This window comes from Macaca mulatta, chromosome 16, assembly GCF_049350105.2.
Source record: "Macaca mulatta isolate MMU2019108-1 chromosome 16, T2T-MMU8v2.0, whole genome shotgun sequence".
NCBI classification, from domain to species: Eukaryota; Metazoa; Chordata; class Mammalia; order Primates; family Cercopithecidae; genus Macaca; species Macaca mulatta.
Window position 1 is genome coordinate 82,045,357 of NC_133421.1, and position 23,949 is coordinate 82,069,305.

The 23,949-nt window shown below is 48.8% G+C and overlaps 1 long non-coding RNA gene across 1 annotated transcript in view; it reads right to left on the reverse strand.

Moving 5' to 3' along the window:
• Positions 1-472: 472 nt before the first annotated feature.
• Positions 473-23,949, reverse strand: part of LOC106994123 (uncharacterized) — a 186,257-nt gene continuing 162,780 nt past the window's right edge. Inside the window, exon 3 of the long non-coding RNA XR_001440572.3 lies at positions 473-1,974. This is a non-coding gene — a long non-coding RNA (uncharacterized LOC106994123). The remainder of the gene's footprint in view (positions 1,975-23,949) is intronic.

The window sequence follows — 23,949 nt, forward strand, 5'->3', positions numbered from 1 at the left end:
CACCACAGCAGAATTCTAGAGTCAGGGACAGCAAAACCTGCTGCTGAACAGAGGATCAAGATGACCATGATGGGATTGCTCGTTATCCTTGGAAACCAACTAGTGCTTCTGCGTCTGCTGAATGACCTTGGACTTTTTGAAAAGGCTTAGCTAGGCAGTGGTTGGGACTGTTTCCTGTCTACCTTACTATCACTGTGACTTTTGAATAAACCAGCATTTATGAAAGTAATGTAAGTGGATCTCTGTTCTTTGACACTTGTAGGAATCCAAGGAATACAATACCTGTAACTGTGTGTCAAGCAAGGAAGGAAAAGGTGAAAGCCCATCAACAATCTGTAAATTTTAATAGCTCTAAACATTGTCAAGAGGTTCTCCTCAATCATTTTGTGATGAATCTGAGATGTCCACAAAGACTCCATTGTTCCACTTAGAAGACACCAGATTCACTAAATGTTCATACAAGCACACCAACTGCAACATACAAAAGCTTTAATTCTTTTTGTAAAAAGCAAGCCATCTATTTGCCTTGGAAATAATAATAAAGTACAAGTAGCTTTGACTCTGCATTTGGACAAGGGTGAACCATGATAGATATTTAGGAAGGGTTTTAAATCATGTGTATGGTGGCCACAGAGTAAAAAAGAACAGAGAAGACTCAAGCTATTGTCAGGTGTGTATGTGTCATCAGCACACACTGGGGGAGGAGGGTCCTCACTAAGTGCCACCATCCCTGGTAGCTGTTAGTCTGTCACGAAGCACCATGATCTGGCATGGACCCCCAACTTCCACTTGCGAGAAGGTCTTCACAGCAGACTGCATCTGTGTCACAAAACACGGCTGCAGTGAACAACAGTGTTCATTTTTTGCCCTTCCAAATGTATACTTATGTGTGATCCAAGCAAAGAAAGTTGAGGATGGAGAACACCAGCCTTCACCATCAGTTCCCCTGCTGAAGACTTCTCCAACAGCCCTAAGGTCCGAGAGCCTGATGAACTTCTGCACTGATCCATGTATCATTCTGGAACTTGATGGCTGAGGAATACAATGAGATCCCAAACAAATGAGAAGAGTTACTATTCCGAGGCTGCTTGCAACGCACAAACACTGGCCTCTTTAGACGGAGCAGGAACAAAAATTCAGATCCTATTTGACCTAAGTGTGGTTAACTATTCACTCTGTATCCGGCTGGAAGATAATGGAGCAAACAAGAATTGCTGAGTACAAAGGCACAGCAGACATGGGAGGCGGGGGGCAAGAAAGGGTGTGGTAGAAAGCCCTTTGGTTGCCTGAGACAGGGAGGGGGAAGAGTCTCATGAGCAGCAGCAGCAGGGGAAACATTTTCCACAAGGAAGAAGGACAAGGTCTGGCATAATGAGTCTTCTCCAACTGTAGGTCACCTCCAGCGATGCATCCCTCTGCTCCTTCAGGTCAACACAGACTATTTCTCATTGTGAAGGTCTTTGCTTTCTATCCAAATGGCTCCTCAAATCCAGAGGTTTCTTTATTCTCCAAAATAAGATTATTAGTAGTATTATTTTGAGACAGGGTCTCTCGCTCTGTTGCCCAGGCTGGAGTGCAGTGGGGTAATCACAGTTCATTGCAGCCTCAACGTCCCAGGCTCCAGCCATCCTCTTGCCTCAGCCTCCTGGGTAGCTGGGACTACAGGCACATGCCACCATGCCCTGCTAATTTTTTATTTTATTATTACTATTCTTTAGAGATGGGGTCTCCTTATATTGCCCAGGCTGGTCTTGAACTCCCAGGCTCAAGCGATCCTCCCACCTCGGTTTCCCAAAGTGTTGGGATTATAGGCATGAGGCACCATGCCCAGCCAAGAATTTCTGATCAAATTTGGAGCTCTTGCCTCTCAAGAGGTGGTTCAGCCTTGGCCAGGTCCTTCCAGGGGGTCCAGGTGGCATACGGGGGTTCCACTAAGCTTCCTGGTGGGAACGTGGATCAGTCCTCCTTCCCATCCTGTGGATCAAAAAACAGCATGAGAGATCTATTCTAGCTTCTGCCTTTTCAGGGGCTAACATCACATTACTGTCTTTGGTTCATAATGTTTTAGCTGTTGAACAGAACACATACTTCAAAAAGCAGTATTTTAGTTGAGTGGGGTGGTGGGGGGGAAGCCTATTTATACCTCTCAAGGAACGATCCATCCCCTGAATCATCACCAGGAACCCTCCTACACAAATCCCACCACGACATCCAGAGCTGATTTTTTAAAATGCCACTGAGCACAGCCAGTCCTGAGGAAGTGGAAAATTCTGTTTTTCAGCCGGTCACCATCATTTCTGTGATTTACGGGGCAGGGAGCATGGGGGTGGTAGATCACCTACTTCATAGTGGAAAGCCAAGGCACAGAGGGTGCCGGTGTTCTTGCTACAGAACAGCAGGGCTCTGGTTCCTAATCCTCATGTTTAGGATTTACTAGGAACTTCTCTCTGCTTCTGAAACACCCTTAACAATAAATTAGGAACTTACCCAGAGTGGATAGCTCAGAGGAAATGGTAAGACACCATTAAATATATTTCTTCTTCCCTAATTCTGATAGCAAATAAATTAAGATGGACTTGGACTCATGACACTTTCCTTGATGTTCACCCCCCAGCATTACCTTCCATTACTGAGTAACAAATATATTGAATAAGACCAAATGCCCTCAGGAGACTGCCCTATTTTAAAACTGATGAGTCTCAGTAGTGCAAGTGAGGGGCCTTGTATTAGTCTGTTTTCACACCACTATAAAGCAATACCTAAGACTGGGTAATTTGCAAAGGAGAGAGGTTTAATTGACTCTCGGTTCCACGTGTCTGGGGAGCCCTCAGGAAACTTACAGTGGTGGCAGAAGGCAAAGAGGAAGCAAGGACCTTCCTCACATGGTGGCAGGAGAGAGACGAGCAAGCAGGGGAAATGCCAGACACTTACAAAACCATCAGACGTCATAAGAACTCACTCACTATCATGAGAACAGCATGGGGGAACCAGACCCCATGATCCAATCACTTCCCACCAGATTCCTCCCTCCACACCTGGGGATTATGGGGATTACAATTCAAGATGAGATTTGGGTGGGGACACAAAGCCAAGCCATGTCAGGCCTATTCACAGATATAGATAACACAGGCCTTACTAAAGAGACTGCCCTCTGGGTCTCTGATTCTAGCAATCACTATCAATCCACAAGGAATACCTGGGCAACCACAAATCCATGCATTCACAAGTACCATATTGGATTAGATGCTGTGGATACAGGAATCAACCAGACAGGCAAACCCCACCCTCACAGGTGATAATGGAGACATAACATGGATCGAAGGTTTCCTTAGGCAAGCATGGGGCCAGAGGACAGCAAGGCCTTGAGGGAAATGCACCACGGATTCTGGGGGCATTTGGAAACCAACAGGCCCCCTTCTGTCCCTCAGAAGACCTGGGGGCCCTGCTTAACCTGGTGCAAAGGAACTCTCCTTCACAAAGGCTCTAGCTGAGGCCCTGGTGGAGATGTGTGCAATGGCCAGGAAACCCAGAGAGAAGGGCACTAGTGACCAGAGATGAGACAATGACACTGTGGTGTTATTATACATACACACACACACACACACGCACACACACACACACACACACACACATGGGTTTTCATCCAAAGTTGCTAGCTCATAACTCCCATAGCCCTCGTTACAGTCTTTTGCTATAACGTTGGGCCTCAGGAAACAGAATCCCACTCCTGCGCTCCTTACACCTGCTCCAAGACAGAACTCTAATCTTCCCCACCTTTCTGACTATGGGGCTTGAGGCCCTCCCCAGAGAGGGACTTGCCCTACACCTCGGGGAAGGAATGTTGATGTCATGAAGCTTCCATGAAACCTCAAGAGCTCAGGGTTCTTCAGGGAGCATCCAGACAGCTGGGCACACGGAAGTTCCTGGAGGGTGAAGCATCCAGGGAGGACAGGGAAGCCCCACACCCCTTCCCCCACACCTCATCCTATGCATCTCTTCACCTGTATCCTTTGTAACAGCTTTTAGAATAAACCACTAAATGGGTTTCCCTGAGTTCTGTGAGCTGCTCCAGCAAATTAATTGAACTCAAAGAGGGGAGTCATGGGAACCCCAACTTGAAGCTGGTCAGTGAGAAGTTCCAGAGGCCCGGACTGGCAACTGGTGTCTGGGGAGGAGGGGGCAGCCTTGGGTACTGAGTCCTCAACCCATGGGATCTGATGCTATGTCCAGGCAGATGGTATCAGAGTTGAATTGGTGTCGGGGAAAAACCTGCACACATTCAGTCACCGACGTCTTCCGTGTTGATTGTTGCAGTGTGAGAGCAGAAGAAGAGCATGGTTGGAAAGAGTTTTCCCTGCACAGTCATGATGAGAGCCCGGGAGGGACTGACGAGAAGAAAATGGTCCAAGACATTTCTCTGCGGATGAACTGGGACAGGAGAGTCTGCATTTTAGAATCGATTAAAAAATAAAAGGATGAAAATCCAAAAAAGCAACCAATGTGCAGACACAGAAGTGCTTGTTCGCTCTGGGCAGCTCTCTGATTGGTGGCCAAGAAGGAAGCCAGGAGCCTTTGCCACAGGTGTCGCCAGGGTCCTCTGGACACACCCTTTCACGTGGACCTGAAAACACCCCACACAAACCCAAAGTTCTGCCGACCTTCCTCTGGTTTCATTCCTCCGCCTGGGCAGTGGCCCTGTGAGCTATCTCAGAGACAGCCCTTTTCCCCTGGGAGACGCACGCAGCTCGCAAATTAATTGGCAACAGTCGGGTGAATCACACAGGGACCTTCCTTCTTGTTGCCGGGCAACTGCATGCACTTGGCAGTGGGACATTAAACACAGAGGGGAATGCTGTGAGGCATTTGCAAAATAAAATAAAAAGCAAAACATACAACACCCCAGACTCTCGTCCCAGCAGGGCTGGCCCAGCCAAGGGGTGTTTGGGCGCAATGAGGGAATCCACACAGGGGAGGAAAACGAGGTTAGGCCATAAGCAGATCCTAACTCTCCCGCCTCCTCACAAATCTAACGCTTCTAGATATGGCATTTGTATTCCACTAAAGACACACCTCTGTTAGCCTAGAGAAAGACCATAGGAGGCACAGGAATTAGAAGGCATCTAGAGATCTGATCCCCTAGAATTACAGGGAAGCTTTGCAAAGCTCGCTACGGAACTACCATAACTACTGATTATGCTTCTCCATCATACATCACTCCACAGGTTAAGTCACCTGGCTGAGGTGACACAGGCCCCTCCAGGGCAGGATCCTTCCCTCCACCCTCCTCTACCCCCAGGTCATTTCTACTTGAATGTTTTCATGTCTGTTGCTGTGGCCACTGGGAGCTGATTAGACAAACCCTCGCAACACTTTGCCTTGCCCTGTAGACCATATTTCTGGCCTCTTTAAAAAAAAAAAAAAAAAACAGACAGAAGTGAAATCTATGTACATTCTGTGTTTGGAAAAAAAAAAAAAGATGGGGACAAGAAATGGAAGAACAGTAGCAAGAGGGCTACTGTGAGGGGCTGAATAGTAGCCCCCAAAGCTGTCCACATCCTGATCCCTGCAAGCAGTGAATCCTACCTTGCACAGCAAAAGGACCTGTGCAGATGTGAGTAAGGATCTTGAGAAGTTGGCCTGGACTATCCAGGTAGGCCCTAACTGTGATCCCAAGGGTCTTTATAAGAGGGAGGCAGAGGGAGATCTGATCCCGGAGAGGTAGTAGGCAGTGTGATAATGGAAGCAAGAGGTTGGAAGGATTTAAGGAAGGGGACAAAGAAAACAGATTCTCCCCTAGAACTTCCAGAAGGAAGCCCCACAGATGCCTGGACTTTTGCTCAGTGAAGCCAGTCTCCAGAACTGTAAAAGAATGAATTTGTGTTGTTTAAAGCCACTATCCTTCCCCAGGGCAGGACTAATCTTCCCCACCTTTCTGACTATAGGTCTTGAGACCCTCCCCAGAGAGGGACCTGCCCTATACCCTGGGGGAAGGAATGCTGACGTTATGAAGCTTCCATAAGACCCCAAGAGGACAGGGTTCTCTGGGAAGCTTCCAGATAGCTGAGTACATGGAGGTTCCTAGAGGGTAGAATATCCAGGAAGGGCATGGAAGTTCCACATCCCTTCCTCCACACCTCACCCCATGCATCTCTTCACCTGTAGCCTTCATAACAGCCTTTAAAATAAACCACTAAACGTGTTTCCCTGAGTTCTGTGAGCTGGAGAACCATCTTCTTCCTTGTCAGTCCCTCTGGGCCCTCATCGTGACTGTGCACGGAAAACTCTCTCCAACCGTGCTCTTCCTCTGCTCTCACCCCACGACAATCAACACGGAAGATGCTGGTGACCAAATGTGTGGGAATTTCTCCCCCCGACATGGAGCTGTGGACACCTGCTGGGTGTCCTCCAATTCAATTCTGACCACCGAGTTTGTGGTCATTTATCACACCAGCAATAAGAAACTAATCTTGTCAATACAGTGTTTGTATTTTCCCAGAGTTCTTTTGAAGAGAGTATCACAGGAGGGATATGGGTAACAGTGAAGGGGAGCTGGGCAAAAGGGGTGGGATCCGGAATTTAGCTTAGAAAGGTCGAACCAACACCCTGCAGCCTCAGCAAGAAAAGAGCAGGTCTGTGAGAGCATCGGCAAGAAGTGGCACTGGCTTTGAAGTGGGATGTTAAATTAAACCATTTGCTGACTATAACTTGGGCAGGTGGCTCCATCTCTGAATGATGAAACTCCATCTCAGTTTCATCATTGCAAAATAGAGATATTATCATCCACCTTGCAAAGCTCTTAGGATTAAATGAGATAATACGTGAAAAGCAGCTGGCCCATGGTAAATGCCAAATATACCACAACCCTTAGGAAAGAGTAGGTGTGCACAGATGAGCATAATCTGTGAGTTGCCCACTGCCATATCTATTCTACCCTTTCCTCTTAGTAACAGAACTCTAATTTGGAGTTCACACGTTGCAGCCCACAGTAAAAAAAAAGACTACATTTCCCAGCTTTCCTTGCAGTTAGATATGACCACATGACTAAGATCTGGCCAAGGAGACGTAAGCAGAAGCGTTGCAGGACTTCTGGGGAGGCTGCTTCAAAAGGTGCTGGAAGGAGCCCAGTTTTTACTTGCCTGCCTTTACTATCTTCTGCTTGCAATGAGGACATGATGGCTGGTGCTCCAGCAATCATCTTGGACTCTGAGGGACATGGAAAATGGAAGGCATGCAGTCAGATGGTCTAACAAAAGATGGGAGTCCGGATGTCTGACCATTCCACAGCTATCACACTAGCCTTCAGTGGCCTCCCTCTGGATTTCTATGTGAGAGAGAAATGCTCTTCTGTCTTAGTTTAGTCATTGTTGTGTTGTCTTGGATTTTTTCTTTTTTTTTTTTTTTAGACAGAGTCTCGTCCAGGCTGGAGTGCAGTAGCACGATCTCAGCTCACTATAACCTCTGCCTCCCAGGTTCAAGTGATTCTCCTGCCTCAGCCTCCAGAGTATCTGGAATTACAGGTGTGTAAAACCATGCCCAGCTAATTTTTTGAATTCTTAGTAGACATGGGGTTTCACCATATTGGCCAGGCTGGTCTCGAACTCCTGGCCTCAAGTGATCCACCTGCCTCGGCCTCCCAAGGTGCTAGGATTACAGGCATGAACCACCATGCTCAGTCCATTGTCTTGGATTTTTAGTAATCATCATGGGTACAACATATCACAGATCTAGGCAAGTAGGATTCAGGAGTCACTCAGAGACAACGGTTCTCAAACTGTAACCCTGATCAACAAGCTTGACATCCCCTGGGAACTTGTTAGGAATGCAAATTCCTGAGCTCCACTCCAGATTTACTGAATAAAAAACTCTGAGAGTGCAGCCCAGCAATTTGCTTTAATAAGCTCTCCAGGTGATTCTGATGCAAGCTCAAGTGTGAGAACGACTAGTCTAGAGCAAGATTTCTCAACTAGGCATGCTCGGGGCTGGACAATTCTTGGTTGTGGGAGACTGTCCCGTGCATTGTGCGATATTCAGTGCCATCCCCAGCCTCTACTCGCTAGATGCCAGAGCCACCCCCCACCCAACCCAGTCCTAGGCGTGATCATCAAAAATGTCTCAGACATTGGGGTATGCCTGGGATAGGGAGAACGGGGAGCAAAATTGTCCTCAGTGTAGAAACACTGTCCCAGAGGAGTGATTCTTTCTTAATCTTGGCTACGCTATAGAATCACCTAGGAAGCTCTTCAAAATTCCACTGTCTCAGCCTCATCCCAACCCAGTTAAGGCAGAATCTATGAGGGCAGGACGGAGACAGCAGTGAAAACTCCCTAGCTGAGTGCAATGATGAGCCAACGTTAAGAATTGCTCATTGCAGAGGGGCAGCCAGCCAGAAGAGGAACTGTGTGCTCCGAGCTGGTGAAGGTACTGAACCCTGATTGTGAGCAGGACATAAGAGGTTCCAAAGCAAAAACTGTAATAAGAGTGGCTGGGGTAGACTTGGGAACCAATGTTGTACCTGCCAGATGGGTGACTAGACGGGGTGGAATTCCTGGCAGCTGTGTCACCTCATTTCCCATAAGAACAGGGTGGACACCTTTCAGTCTCTCACATAAATAACCACACAAAGCCTCAGTTTCCTCCCCTAATAAACAGCACACAATAAGCCAGCTCCCACAAGGTGCTAAGCATTAGCTCATCCCACGAAAAGAACTGTCTTAATAAAGGCAGCCATGTGACCGTGGGCCTCTTTCAAGATAAACTCCATGGGCACAAGGATACTCTCTGAGCAAGCACAGATTTCACATATATTTAATGGATCCCTGACAATAAGCTTGGCAATGGGGCCATAATGGAGGTGGAGTGGAGAAGGAAGAATGAAATGAGAAACCAGCGACCAAGAATGAGGGAGGGATGAATAAGCAGATGCCCTCTCCTTAAAAAGAAAGATTAAGTCCCATATAAATTCTTTCTCCTGCCGGGACTGACTTTTTTCTTCATGATTTCATTCCCAGCCTGCTCTGCTAAAATGCTGAGCCGAGCTTTTCCTTGTTTCCCTTGGCCTAAATCATTAAGTCCAGGATGTCAGTAGGGGGAGGCAAGGGGGTGTGGAGAAGAGGAGAAGAAAAGGAAGAAGCTAACTGACTCTCACTCTCTCAGGTGTACCGAGTCACTGCAGGACCAGGATAAACGGCTTCCCTGCACTCTGCATTTTCAGCCCCACTTGGCTAGCCCAGATGGAAAGATAAAGGAACAGGTACCAGTCTATAAAGCATACAGAAAAAGCCAACTCCCAGTGCATCTCCCAGAGGCCTTAGGGCCAGCATGTCCATTCTTTCCCAAGGGATTTGCCTCCTATTCTTTCAGTCCTTTTACTGCAGCTGATTGGGACAAGGAAGAAATCCAATTGCTCCATACCAGCAAGACCAGAAAGACAAGGAACCCAGGATTCTGTTCCAGGTTCCTTTTCTGTGCCTAAGGATTTCCAACAGGTCACTGCAACAAGTGAGTCTGAAGAATATAGGGCCTTGTTGCTTCCAGTGTTCCTACCTTCCTTTTTCTTTCTTTTTTTGAGATGTCATTTTGCTCTTGTTACCCAGGCTCACTGCAACCCCCGCCTCCCAAGTTCAAGCGATTCTCCTGCCTCAGCCTCCCGAGTAGCTGGGATTACAGGCACATGCCACCACGCCCGGCTAATTTTTATATTTTTAGTAGAGACGGGGTTCCACCATGTTGGCCAGGCTGGTCTCGAACTCCTGACAGCATGATCCACCCACCTCGGCCTCCCAAAGTGTTGGGATTACAGGTGTGAGCTATTGCACCCAGCCCACCTTCCTTTCCTTACCCTCACCACCCCCTCCTGACAAAGTCAAAGAGATCTCCCACTTGACTCAAGTCCCTGGGTTCCCTCTGGCCAGTAAACCTCGTGTACAAATGTCCTGACTCTTGCAAACGTGTTAAAAAACAAACCTTAAAAAGCTTCCAGATGTTCTGTTTGTATTGTGGTGCTTCTCTGCTCTGGTCTCCAGAGGCCAATACGCAGTGCACAGCATCCTGACTGCCCAGATAAAATATGAGGCAGCCAAGAGGCACAGCCTGGGGGTGAGTGGGGATGACCCTTCCCCAAGGACCACAGCTTCCCCAGTTCACCCATTAACTCTTCCATTGTCAAAGGGCAACTTTCCATGCAAAAACCTTCAAATGGCTGCAAAGGAACTAAGCTTTTAGGTTTTGCCTCCTCTGAGTGTCCACCTCACCTCACCACTAAACTTCTCACACCAACTGCCTTTGGGATGTCGAGTCGGGGACTCAACGACACAAGAGTGACCCTCCTACTTAAGATGCTAAGTTACCATTTTCAAGGATATCTTAGGAGCTGGACCATCCAGAATGAGGGAACAGAGTTCATGCATTGTCGAGGCCCCTCTGGGGCTGGTGGCCTCTGATCTACAGAAAGGTAATTGCCAACGGGCCAGCTTGTGCACACACAGCCACACACGCAACCCAAGGTGCCCGCACCTGAGGGCCCACGATTCTTTGCACAGGGTGACGCCTGCTCCCTTTGATGCTTGCCGGATGTGTTCCCTTTGGGCAAAAACCAGGCCTCAATAAAACCCGGCATTATCAAGAGGCCGGTGGTTTGTGATTGCACCAGCCTGTTATCTCCGAGGCCCTGGGTGGGGCTGCTTTGCGGTTCTCCATTGAAAAGCATTAACTTATAGGTAGATCAAAGACCCTCCCGAACCAGCCGACCTGGATCCCTTGTTTGTCCCGGTGGACTGTGCCAAAAGATGGACTTTAAAGATAATAGGTACCCCAGTCCCAGACTCCCTTCTGCCCTCTCCTTATCATGCACTATGTCCCTCAGGGGCCATCCAACAGCCAATCATAAAGCCTTTCCTTCTCTTTCTTCAGATGACCCATTTAACAGCAAGTGGGGAACCTGGCCGGACAGAGTCCTCGCCCTACTGCAACAATGAGGGTCGAGGGGGAGAGAGAAACAGTGACTTTGAGACCAGGCAGGAGCTCTTCTCCCCTTTGGGAATCAGGCCAGGAGTGAGATTCCAGAGAGAAGGTCGCTGGTTCCACTCTCTCCTCATGAGGGATAAACTGCCAGGTTCTCTTCCCTTGGTCCCTAAAGTTCCCTGTTGGCCTCTACTGCCCACCCAGATGTTTGAGAGCCCGCGGTCAGTCTGCAGTGAGGACACAGTGGGACCTCTGAGTTGTTTGGATCTGGGTCACCGAGCAGGACTGCCCATTGATATGGGAGAGAAAGAGCATGTATCCCCAGACTGTGGGTGCTGGCAGCCTGCTCACCTCCTGATGTTCCCCAGCCCGGTAGTGCAAGTCGACCTGGCCAGCTGCAGGCTGCAGTAGCAACCATGTTTTCCTTCTTGTGTTGAGGGTACCAAGCTCGCTGTCTGGCAATGAAGAGGCAAACGAATGAATGAATGAACAAACGAACAAATGAATGGATTGTGAGCAACACAAGCTAGTCATCTCAAAGCATGGGAGGCCCTTAGAACACGGACGCACTCACTCCTGCCAGTGGGAAAACACTTCAGGTGGTAATTCTCAGAGATCCCACAGCTTACTGATACGAAGTTGGATCGGGGTTCCAGTCCTGGGTTAGTTACCCTCTTAGGAGCGGTAGGCTCCTGGGCAAGTAACCTCAAATCTCTTGAGCCCATCTGTAAAACAGGGATAATTTCTAGGCTTGTTGTGAGGACTGAGTTAAGTACGAAAGACCCAATTTTTTTTTTTTTTTTTTTTTTGAGTTGGAGTCTCTTTCTGTTGCCAGGCTGGAGTGCAACAGCACGATCTCGGCTCACTGCAATCTCTACCTCCCGGGTTCAAGTAATTCTCCTGCCTCAGCCTCCCGAGTAGCTGGGACTACAGGCACCCACCACCTCACCCAGCTAATTTTTGTATTTTTAGTAGAGACAGGGTTTCACCATGTTGGCCAGAATAGTCTCGATCTCTTGACCTCACGATCTGCCCGCCTCGACCTCCCAAAGTGCTGGGATTGCAGGCGTGAGCCACCATGCCTGGCCTATTTGTTCTTATTGCTCTATTTCCCTACGGCATTATCTCCATTTCAAAAATACAGTCAGCACCTTTCTGAAGATGAAGGACATTAAGCCACTTCCATGGTTATTTTTCTGCTATAAACCATTCCTAAAAAGTGTACAATAAAGCCCAGATCCATCTTCCATTACTCCTTTTCTTTTCCTTTTCAAATCAATAAATTGTTTGTTAACATTTAGATTAACCCTTACCTCGCCTCCTTCCATATTCCCTCAACCACCCCTAAAAGTTCTGAGAACTAGTGTCCACGAGCAGGGAGGAAGGAGGTAATGAAGGCAGGAGTCATGATCAGGGCCCTTAAAACACCCTCACCATGAATGATTTAGCTCAGCTACTGGTAAAGATATGATTCCAAAACAGCTAAGACTCATCCAAACTCTAGCTTGGCTATTATTTCATGCTACCTTACATAGAAATCCAACTCCTGTATCTTTCCCTTGTATCTTTCATCTTTCTAATTTGTGTTCTCTCTTCCTTGAACCCCTGGTTTGTCTGTCTCTGTCTCACTCTCATTAGAGACACCACGGCCTTATGAGCCAAGATAGGCCAACTCAACTGGAAATGATGCTTATGGGGGCTCTGTCTGTTCTGCCTGGTCCTGGCCCCACATGGCCTGGCCAGCTTGTGGCATCTGTGCCAAGGTGAGCGGGGGAGCTGGGCCTCGGCACCCTCCCATCACGACGGGGCCAGGCTGTTACCCAAGGCTGCAGCTGGACTCTCAGAGGCACGGGGAGGTCAGGCAGCAAGTTCACAGAATAGGCCACCCACACGGCACATCAGGGCTGCTGGACTGTCCCCAGGGCCAGAGCCGCTCTGGCCCTTGGCCCTGACTCGGAAGACTCCACCATATGGCCTCCCTCTGGGAGGGTGAGAGGAAGAAAAGAAGTAAACCAGGGGCTAGGAAGAGCCATGCTACCCTCTGAATGCCAGAGACCCTTCTTGGGGTTGGTGGGTATTAGATTTGCTCCCAGCAGGTCTGAGACAAGAAAGGGGGTGTCCAATAAATGAAATGGGTAACAGCTGATAGCAACACGATAGATGAGCAGATGAGATTGGGCTCTCCTTTCTGCTCTTCTCGGGTTGTCTCTCTCTCTCTCCAGCCCCTAAATGTGTTTCCAGGGTTTAATCTGAACTTCAAAAACCCTAAAGTTTTTGGGAGACTTCACACTTTTCTAATTAAAGACCCAAACTGGATTTTCATGTTTGCAGAGAACTTTGACCAAAAGTGTAGGCAGCAGAGCAAAACAGGAAGAGAATGATCTCTCTCTTGTTCTCTTGTTTTCTTGTTTTTCTCTCTCTCTCTCTCTCTTTCTCCTCCCCCTAAAAAGTACTGGGGGTTAGGGGAAGGAAGCAAACAAAACCTCTCTGCAGCTTTGGCCCCTAAGTCCCCTGAGCCTGCCAGTGTTCTGTTGACAGCCTTTCTCTTTCTGCGGTCCTATAGGCAAGAGTTCCATCCCTGTTGGGGCAGGGGTGGGGGTGGGGAGAGCTGGGCAAGGCTCTGGGAAAAGAGAGGAAGGAGGCAAAGAGTAGATTCTCTGGCACAGCTGCCAAGAAAAGAGCCCGAATGCCTCGTCTCAGCGGAAGGCAACCCTCCTGGACTCCCAGGCATGCTGGGGCTTGCTAAAAACCAGAGCCCTGGCTGGCAGAGGCGGTGGACAGGGAACCAGAATTCAAAGGGGCGGCCGAAGGAGGGGGTTGCGGGGGAAGAGGGGGAGGTTTCAGTGAATCATATAAATTAGAGACAGAAAGGATGTCAGGCCACCTTCATTTCCTTCCTCTCCTAATGGGAATTATCTCATTAGCCCCGAGCTTCCTAGAGGCTAACTTTAAATGATTCCTGTAATGGGGGTTTCAATGTACACTCCACCTCCCCATCCGATCTGACTCTTAGGAGAGCTAAGAAAGGCTCTTAAAGGAACAGCAACAAAAAGACACCAGTACTATTTACTGACCACTGAATATGTCATGCAACCTAAGGATGGCCCTTTCTCCTTCTAGGTCCACTTTTAGGAATTTATTGTGAGAAAATAGTCATGAATATAGTGATGAGCTGAATAATGGCACAAGCTCTTGCTCCCCTCCACTCCCTAATAAAAGACAGCCATGTTCTAATCCCTGCTATGTATGAATGTTACCTTATGGTATATGGTAAAAGGGACTTGGAAGATGGAATTAAGTTAAAGGTCTTGAGATGGGGAGATTATCCTGGATTATCCAGATGGACCCTAAATGTAGCTATAAGAGTTCATATAAGAAGGAGGCAGAGGGAGACTTGACTACAGAGAGGAGAACTCCACAAAGGCAGAGACTGGAGTGATGTGGCTCCAAGCCAAGGAATGCCAGCAGTCATCAGAAGCAAAGAAACAATTATTCCCTGAAGCCTCCAAAGGAAACCTGTCCTACTGACAATGACTTGGTTTTAGCTTAGCTCCAGAAGTCTCAGTCAGACTTCTGGCCTCCAGAGCTACAAGAGAAAATCTGTGTTGCTCTAAACCACCAAGTTTGTGGTAACTTACTACATCAGCTTCAGGAAGCTAGTACAGATAAAAATAACATTTTTGCTGCAAGGATTGTCATCAGAGCCTTATTTTACAGCAAAAGGGTAAAAAATATTGGAAACATAAAAAAAAAACTATTAAAAAGTAACCATGTCATGTTCCTACAATGAAATACTAAACAATCAAGAAAATATTGAACTATTACTTAATGATAAAAGATTAACATCCTATAACTAAGTATAGTTCCTAAGTATTTCCATTTGATACATTTTTCTAATAGTAAGCATCTTATAATTCCTTCTGTCATTGTATAAGTTACACGTTTATTTGCAGAGTGGTATGAGTGTTAAGGATGGTTTGATCCCTTTCTATGAATAAAGATGCAGGAAATGGTGGAAATTTAGTAGAGGAGGTCAAACAGAGCAGGGGGTCCAGAGCTGGCATCCTTCTGGGCTCTGAAAACCCCCAAGGTTCCTGGCAAAAAGACTCTATACACACCTCATCCTGGCACCATGGGGCATCTGGCCTGCAGACCCTGCCCGCTAACAAATGAACGAGTCCAGTCTCCTTACCATGCAGCGCAATTCCCCAACCCCCCACCTCAAGTCTGTTTCTCCCAGACTTTCTCAAAGCATGGTTATTTTTGCTTCCTTACTCTTATCTGTCTCTCAAGGTTGGGTGGTGTATTCGTTTACTAGGGCTGCCATTTCTAGTTAGTACAAACTGATGGCTTAAAACTGTGAGAGAACTTATTCTCTCACAGTTCCAGAGGCCAGAGGGCCAAAATCAAGGTATGGAGAGGGTTGATTCCTTCTGGTGGTTTTAGGGGAGAATCTGCTCCCTGCCTCTCTCCTAACTTCTGCAGTCAATCCTCAGCATTCCTTCGCTTGTGAATGCACCACTCCAATCTCTGCTCCATCTTCATAGTGCCTTCCTTTCTGTCTTCTTCTTTTCTAAGGATGCGTCACTGGATTTAGGACCTGAATCCAGGATGATTTCATCTCAAGATCCTTAGCTAATTACATGTGCAAAGGCACTATTTCCAAAAAAGGTTAGATTCTGAGATTCTAGATGGACATGAATTTTGGGAGATCACTACTCAAACTATTACAGAAAGCCTTCAACTTCTCTTTCTCTTTGGAAACAGGGTCTCACTCTATAGCCCTGGCTGGAGTAAAATGGTGCCATCTTGGCTCACTGCAACCTCCACCTCCCAGGCTCAAGTGATCCTCGCACCAGGATCATCTACAAAAAATACAAAAATTAGCCACCATGCATGGCTAATTTTTATAGAGACAGAGTCTCCCTATGTTACCCAGACTGGTCTTGAACTCCTGGGCTCAAGGAACCTGCCCACCTCTGCCTCCCAAAGTGCTGGGATTACAGGTATGAGATACCATAGCCCACCTCCCTGCTCTCTCTCTAGTTCAGTTCATTTTTTTCTCTAAGTTTCAGTAATTCCACAAGGTCTTCTCTGATTCTTCCAGGTCCTATCCCTTCACAGAACTTTTCTGTAGTCTGGATTCCACAATTCAGCCATACTGCCATACTCCCATCCGCTGTTCATTGCCTAGGACCTACAGATGGAAGTATCCAAAGGCAGATGGACACTCCCTAAACGGATGAACTTCCCACCAACTGCAGGTGCCAATGTTAGAATGGGTAGCCTCAGGAGAGATAAAATTCTCCATCATTAAAGTGTCCAAGCAGAAAGCACCTATCTGGACAGGCTGGGAGGATGCTGTGGGTCTGAATGGGAGATGGAATTAGGTGGTCAAAAAGAGTCTGATTTTATTAAATATGAGAGCAAAGACTATACTCAAATAACTTCGCACAGTGCTGAGCACTGAAAAACCACTAAGCAGATGGGTATTACCCCACTAGGGATGCTCCCTTAAATCTCAATCTTCCTCCTTTCAACAAATGCATGAAACTCTACAAAGCAAAATAAACCATGAGAAAGAAAATGCTAAGACTGAGGCTATTTGTATATTCAATGGCCATTTGCAGACCACCTCCTTGGTATACTGCACTATGGGATAGAATCTGACACTCTTATGCGAGTCTGTCTTCTTTGACGGTAAGGTGACAAGCAGGGCATGGTGACATGAGCCTGTAATCCCAGCTACTTAGGAGGCTGAGGTGTGAGAATCATTTGAGCTTGGGAGTTCAAGACCAGCCTGGGCAACATGGTGAGACCCCATCTTCGATTTTTTAAAAAAGCAGCAGCAGCAGGTGATAAACCAGGACAAATCCCTTGCCAGGAGACCCCTATATCAGCACCCCTAATGGTTACGTGACCTAAGAAAGGAACTCAATGCCACCAGAGTGTCTAGATGAGCAGCTGGAGAGTCCCTTGGCTAAACCTAAGAGATAGGGTTCTGGGATCTATTTTTGCGCCTGCCCAACCCACTAAGGAAGGGAGAGAAGGCAGAGGAGCTGCTTTCTGCAGCAGCCAAGGGCAGGCTGTCTGCTCATCCTGGAGCCCAGACAAAGCACACCCACCCGGTGGTGATTTATCAGCCGTGGGAGGCCCAAGAAGCTCTTAAGCCGCAGGTGGGTGCCTGTAAAGCCACCCTCCCTGGGGAGCACAGACCTCAGGCCTTGCTCTGCTGCTAATCACCATAAGCACCCCGGTGCCTCAACCCCAATCTGGGTGGCCCTTAACCACTCCCACAGCCCTGTCACATGCTCGGTGATCTCAGCCGGCCTCACAGAAACCCTGTCAAGTAAGCAGGACAGGTGTTGTTATTATTCCCACTTTACAGATGGGGAAACTCTGGGGGAGCAGTTCGATGGTTTGCTCGGGGCCACCCAGGGAGCGCATGTCCCAATTCCTCCCATAGACTAGGCAGGCAAGTGGCATCCCCACTCCCTCTGTGCTGCCCGCCAGCGCTTGAGGGTTTTACAAAGGTGGCAACAAATACCAGGAATGTCTCTTCCCCCTGGGCCCTGGGCCCCTTTTTGGATGCTGGAGAGCCTGACTCACTAAAACTCCTGTGTCTTTCTGTTCAATCATCCTCCCTCCTCCCGCTTGACAGTTGGGAAGTGGAGGGGCAGGGCCCTGGCAGGAGTAGGCATAGCTTGTGCCCAGGCTGAGCCTCCCCCAGGAGCAGTAAAACATGCCTTTTGGGATCTGGGAGGAGAAGCTGCCCATTCTGTACTTTTCCAGACGTGGAGAAAGAAAGGAGAACGCGGAGCTGATTTGAACTCCTGGCTCAACTCATGAGCCCTGCAGAGGTCCTCAGAGATGAGCCTTGTGTTTTACTAAGCAGGCCCAGGAAGTGGTTTGGGGGACTTCAGAGCAGAATGGAGCAAGAGGAACACTGCCCTTGTTGGGAGCCAGAGGTCAGTGTGGTGTGAGTTAGTGATCCTTAGGCCAAGGGCCTCCACGGGAGGGTGGGGCCCCTGGACCCACATAACCCACGCTTCCCAAAGGCCTTCACTGCAGATGTGATGGAGCCACAGGAACCAGGACTCAGGAGGTGGCACCTGCAGGGCCAGGAGGAGAGAGACATGCAGATGGGGCCAGCCCCTCCACAGCCCACTCCTCCTGGAAGCCCAGAGTCTGGCTGGCTCCTTGAACCTGATCTCCTAAACAGGACAAAAAAAAAAAAAAAATGTCGTTGTGATTTCCCCTGATCAACACACTTCTTTTTCCCCCTTTCCCAACCCCTGTGGAATCTGCACCCTCAAGAGGCACCTGGGGAGCCACCAGCAACTAAGAGTTCAAGGGCCTCCTCTGCATTTGGGGTCAGGCAGAGAGGAGCCACAGCAAGGGAAGGTGAGTGGACAGTTGCAAGCTGTGAAAAGCCAAGCTGCCTCCAGGCATCTAGGCCTGCGTTTGGTTCCCATGACACTCTTACTGGCAGCGTTAATAACTAACCACGTCCCAGACAGGTGCTGGCGGCCTAGCCTTAGGAGTTCTTGTTCAGGGCTGGAAATGAGTCACTTCCCTTTTATAGTTTGCTAGGAGACTGAGTCACCGAGGGGCCGACCGTTTCACACAAGTTCTCACACCCTGGCCAACTAATGTCCATGTTCATACCCTAGACCTACCCATCTACCAGGTCAGCCGGGCCCAGTGGGGCTGACCCTCATGGTCTATGTCAAATAGCATCCCCAGGAGTGATCCAGTCCCTGCCTTCTCCCTTTGTCCCCCAATTCTCCCAATGGAGATGGCCCACTCAGCGTCCCAAGAGGCAGCTCCTGCCTGGGCAGCTGTCTGAGAAGGACAGAGTCTGACAGGTGGGCGCCCATGCCTGAGGCCCAGTTAGATCCACCTCATCTTTGACCTTCCTCTAAACATTGCTGTCGTGCGTCCTCAACCCTTTGTTTGGAAACCAAAAATACCAGAAGTGGAAAGTTCCTGGGCTGATGGACTAAAGGACAAAACTGCGATGCAGTAAGTCAGCTTCGTCCCTCTCGGGAAGGGCAGAGGCTGAAAGCAGGTAAACTGAGGTCCATGACTGTTAATACACTCCCCTACTTCAGGAGTCAGGTGGGAGGCAGGAGAAGTCACCGAGTCCAAGGCTCCGGGCACCCACACTCCTCAGGTGACTCTGGTGTTAATCTCTCAGGAGTAATCTCTTGATAGACAATAAAATAAATGTCATTCGAAAAAACAAGCTCATATATATTTGTCAGTAACCCTTCTTTCCCACTCCCATATGGCCTCTCTTATGTTTGCCAGCAGGTGGGTACCCATGCCCAAGACCCAGTGACATCCACCTCACCTTTGACCTTTACCCTAAACACTGCTTTCATAACTCCTCAACCCAAGGGGTGCATTTGGTCTCTCTTTCTTAATTTAAAAATTAATTCTTCTTAATTATAAAAGAGAGTGTATTTAAGAGAAAAAGAAATAATGAAACTAAAAAACGGGAGGTTTAAAAAAAAAAACCTCCCCAAAACAGTTTGGGGATTTACTTTTTTTTAATTCTCAGAAAGTCCCTCTTGCTACCTGGTTTCTAAAACAGACAATCAACAGAGATGACATCAGATTAAACAGCACTGGGTGTCTCACTGCCAGGGGCTCCAGGCAGGTGTGAGACTGACAGGTTGAGAAAAGATGACACTATTTCTTCCCTTAGAAGATGAAAACCGAGGAGGAGAAATGACAGCAGAGGCTGAGCCCCGGGTGTGGTGGGAAACGTGACACCCTGCCAGCCGTTGGCCTTTTGGGTGAACTCCGCTCGCTCCTCTCCATGGGATGACACTGCAACCCGGCGCTTGTTAGCTCCCCCGTCTCTCAGGTATCACAGCCAAACTCAGCCCGGGGGCTCGGAAAGCTCCGCCTGTGGCTGTCTCACCTCCACAGAGCCCCCCTGGACTTTCCAAGCCTGCATTTTGAACTCTGTTGGCCGCGGCCGTGGCTTTCACTTGACCTCTGCAGAGAGAGAGGGGCTTTCCCTGGGACACACGTCTTGCACATAGCAGCTAAGAGCACCAGCCAAGCTTCGTCGATAGCACCAAGGGTCCAGATGCCAGGAGAGAGACTCCACCCCCGGAGGCGGCTCGAGAGTCCAAGTGAGTCATGAGGTCTGACCAGCAACCATAATGTCCCAGGGTGAAGTGGGAGGCCTGGAGATGGAGCCTGCGCAGGGACAGGAACCACAGTGACTCACCGTTGGACCCTGAGGGGAAGTTCCATCTGCAAGTCCTCTAAATGGCTCTGGTCCCCGGGTGAGCTCATCCCCACTGCCGCTGACACTCAGAACCAGGACTGGCTTCTTTCTCCCAGGGCCCGGGTTTTTCACTCTCAATTATGGTTATGGCAGAAACCAACATTCGAGCCGCAGCACCTCTCCCCTACCCACCACACACATACATGATGGATGGACCTGGGGAAAGAGAGTGTCCTCCTGGAGCGTCAGAGTTTTCATCTTTAAAAATAGTCCTTCCTCCTCATGATCTCACCACAGAAACTTTTGGAGCTATATGGTAGGGAATGTGACAGTTCTTTAAAAGGAAGTATGCGAAATCCACACAAGGCAGTAACATTGTAATATCACTGTTTATAACTGTGGCTCCAGGGACCCAGCCATGAGGCTACCATCTTGCTCCATCTCCCTGGGCCATTGGTCTGGGAACGGAAGAATGCAAGGCACTGGAGAGGAAAGGGTCCACACTGCCCAGGAGCCTGGCGGGATCACTCTGGAAACACACTCAACCTTGGGAGAAACACACAGCGAAAAATCCCACCACTCCCATTGCCCTTTCCTTTCTCTAAGCGTTTCCAACAGACAGCAACATGTACACAATTCTAAGGCTTCATCAGGTAGAAGGGGGTTCTGGTGTGGCCATCAGCTAGCTCTCCGCAGTGTGCATGAACAGCAAGGTCCCCCAACAAAGGGCACCAGGCATTCATTCCCTTATAGATTCTATTTTCAGGTTACGTGCAATTACAGGAGAGTTGCTAATCACCACCAAGACGGGGCCGTCCCGGAAGCATTCTGAGAAAGACACGCTGGTTCTGTGAGCTCTGAAGCACCCTTAGTCTGTCCTGCCTGGAGGATCAATGTGGCCGGAGGATGAGAAAGACAAAAGAGGAAAGACGGCTGAACCAGTCATTCCTGCCGTGGTCAAGTTGTCCTTTCTTGGAGGGAGGAGGAAGACGGGAGGGAGCTAAGAGGCGGCAAGACAACAAGGAGACACCGCAAAGAGCTTCAGAGGGGCCACGAAGAATGATCTCAAGCAGTATTAGCTGCTCCATGGCATGCTACTGTCCCATTGGGTGTTCCCTGCACTCTGTACCCCTCAAGCCCTAACACCATCAGAACAGGAGGAAGGGTGCATTTGCTGTCTCTCTCTTCCTACCCATCTTCCCCTCTCCATTTCCTTTTTTTTTTTTTTTTTTTTGCTGCTGGGGCTGCAATCTGCCAGTGTGACCCCTGGTGGCTCTGCAGCCAGGAGGGTGAGGAAAGTGGCCCTCATATGAAGCCACAACCCCAATGAAAGAGGCTATCCTGAATCCGGGAGTCACACGGTTGTTGAGTATCAGTCCCTGAGATGTGGCACCGTGGCGTGTCACCTCATCACCACCATCAATGTCATTCTATGGTAACGTGTGTGTGCCACTGTGTGCCAGGGACATAAACAGGCACATTCAATATCCCTCCTGCTTGGACCCTTCCCCCGCCCGCCCTCCCCTCCTCCTACTGGTCTCCCTGTTGCTCTCAGCTTCCCTGTAAAGAAGTCTTTTTCACACTGAGTTGGATCACAGCATGCTTTGCTCAAAACCCTGCCTGGCTCCCAGGTCCCTCAGAGGGAAGGCCCAAGGCCTCCGGGCCTGACCTGGTCTGGTGGTCACCGCCCCCTCAGCACTCAGCGCTCACTGAGCTTGATTCTCAAGCACACTATATACTCGCACCTGCTTTGGGCCTTGATGTACCTGCTCCATCTGTTTCAAAGGCTCCAAAACATCCTCCTGCAAGTCTGTGCTCAAATGTCGCCTTCTCCGTTCAGCCCTGCAAACTGCCCTCCACCTCTCTCCCTGCGTTGCACACTGGAGCTGCCTTTCCTGTCTTTTTTTTTTTTTTTTTTTTTCCTCCATAACACTATCACCTCCTTACATACTAGAAAATTTACATACTTACTATTTTTTACTGTTTAGCCTGCCCCACCTTGACAGCCAGTGTGGCTGCAGGACAGGAAAGGCAAAAGAACAATGATGGCTGACCCAATGCTTCCCGTCTTTCCTGGCCCCATGATATGGTTTGGTTCTGTCCCTATCCAAATCTCATCTTGAATTGTAGCTCCTATAATTCCCAGTGTTGTGGGAGAGACCTGGTGGGAGATAATTGAATCATGGGGACAGTTTTCCACATCCTGTTCTCATGGTAGTGAATAAGCCTCACGAGATCTGATGGTTTTATAAGGGGAAATCCCTTTTGCTTGGTTCTCATTCTCTATTGCCTGCCACCATGTAAGACGTGCCTTTTGCCTTCTGCCGTGATTGTGAGGCCTCCCCAGCCGTGTGGAAACGTGAGTCCATTAAACCTCTTTTTCTTTATAAATTACCCATTCTCAGGTATGTCTGTATCAGCAGCATGGAAATGGACTCATATACCCCATTAGAAGTCAAGCTCCATGCCAGCAGGATGGAGCCTGTTTTGTTCAGTGCCTGTTCTCTGCCTAGAGTAGTCCCAGTGAACAGTGAGTGTCCTGTAAATATCTATCAGGTGAGTGAATGAATGAATGAACTGATGAACAAGTGAAGGGTGGAAATGCTGCCACTTACAGGGAGGAGGCTATGCATCTTATGGAATGAGCTGGTCTTCAGGATGGGGTTCCCTGGGGAGGGGGGGAGAGGGCTGGCAAAGGCAGAAGGTGCTGCTTCCAGAAAGGCAGGCCTGCAGTTTGCCTGGAAATCCCCTTGGCATCACTCATCAACCCCCACCCCAATACACATCCAAACCCAAACAGTAGCTGAAGAGTAACTTCAACCATAGACTCTCTTTCCAGGCCCACGCTCCCACCGGTGAGTGCATGCCGTCATCTGGGCCCCTACTGCATGCTCCTTGGATCCCAGGATGACCAGTAAAGAAAGGATGGTGGGGAATGAAAGAGATCCCCTCTTACCCTCATCCCACTCTCAATGCACTAGCTGGGAAGGCAGAGCCAGCACTGCAGGTGAAGCTCTGAAGGTGAGATGGTGGGCAGGTAAAACAGCTGCCAGTCCCATGGACCCATGGCTGTGGGTTTTTAAGCAATGAGGTACACAGATGGTGACACAGGGAGGGGGTGTGCTGAGCACGGTGGCAGGGTGCAGTCAAGTCCAGTCTTGGGGTGAGATACAGACCAGGTGAGCTGGGCTGAAAGGATCCAAATGTGAGTAGGAAGTGATGGGAAGTGAGGTGGAGTGTCCAGTGAGATTTGGTTGCTCGGACAATAAACAGAGCCACGATGGTTTTTTTCTAATAAGAAAATGCCATGTCCAATGCTGGATTTCAGAAAGAGGCTTAGGGAAGAAACCAATAGGATTACTTTGGGGAGGAAAGACTTGGAGTCCAAAGGCTGGGGCCCCTTGTGGTTATCCCAGCTTGCTCTATGAAAGCCAATACCAGAGGGGTGGCTGGGAGAAGGGAGGGGAAGGATCAAATGGAAAATTGCTGTGGAGTCATTGTCAGGACTTAGTATTCTAGTGGGTGGGGGAGTTAAAACCAATGTCCACCTTCCTTCTACTTGAGCTGCGTGGAATAAGATAAAGATAAATAAGGAAGGGAACGAATAGGCATCCACTATGACCTAGACTTTGGATTTGGTTATTTCATTCAATTCTCAACCTCCCCTGAGGACAGGGTATTAGCATCAGCATCTCACAGATGAGGAAATTGAGGCTTTGTAATTTACCCAAGATCATATCCAG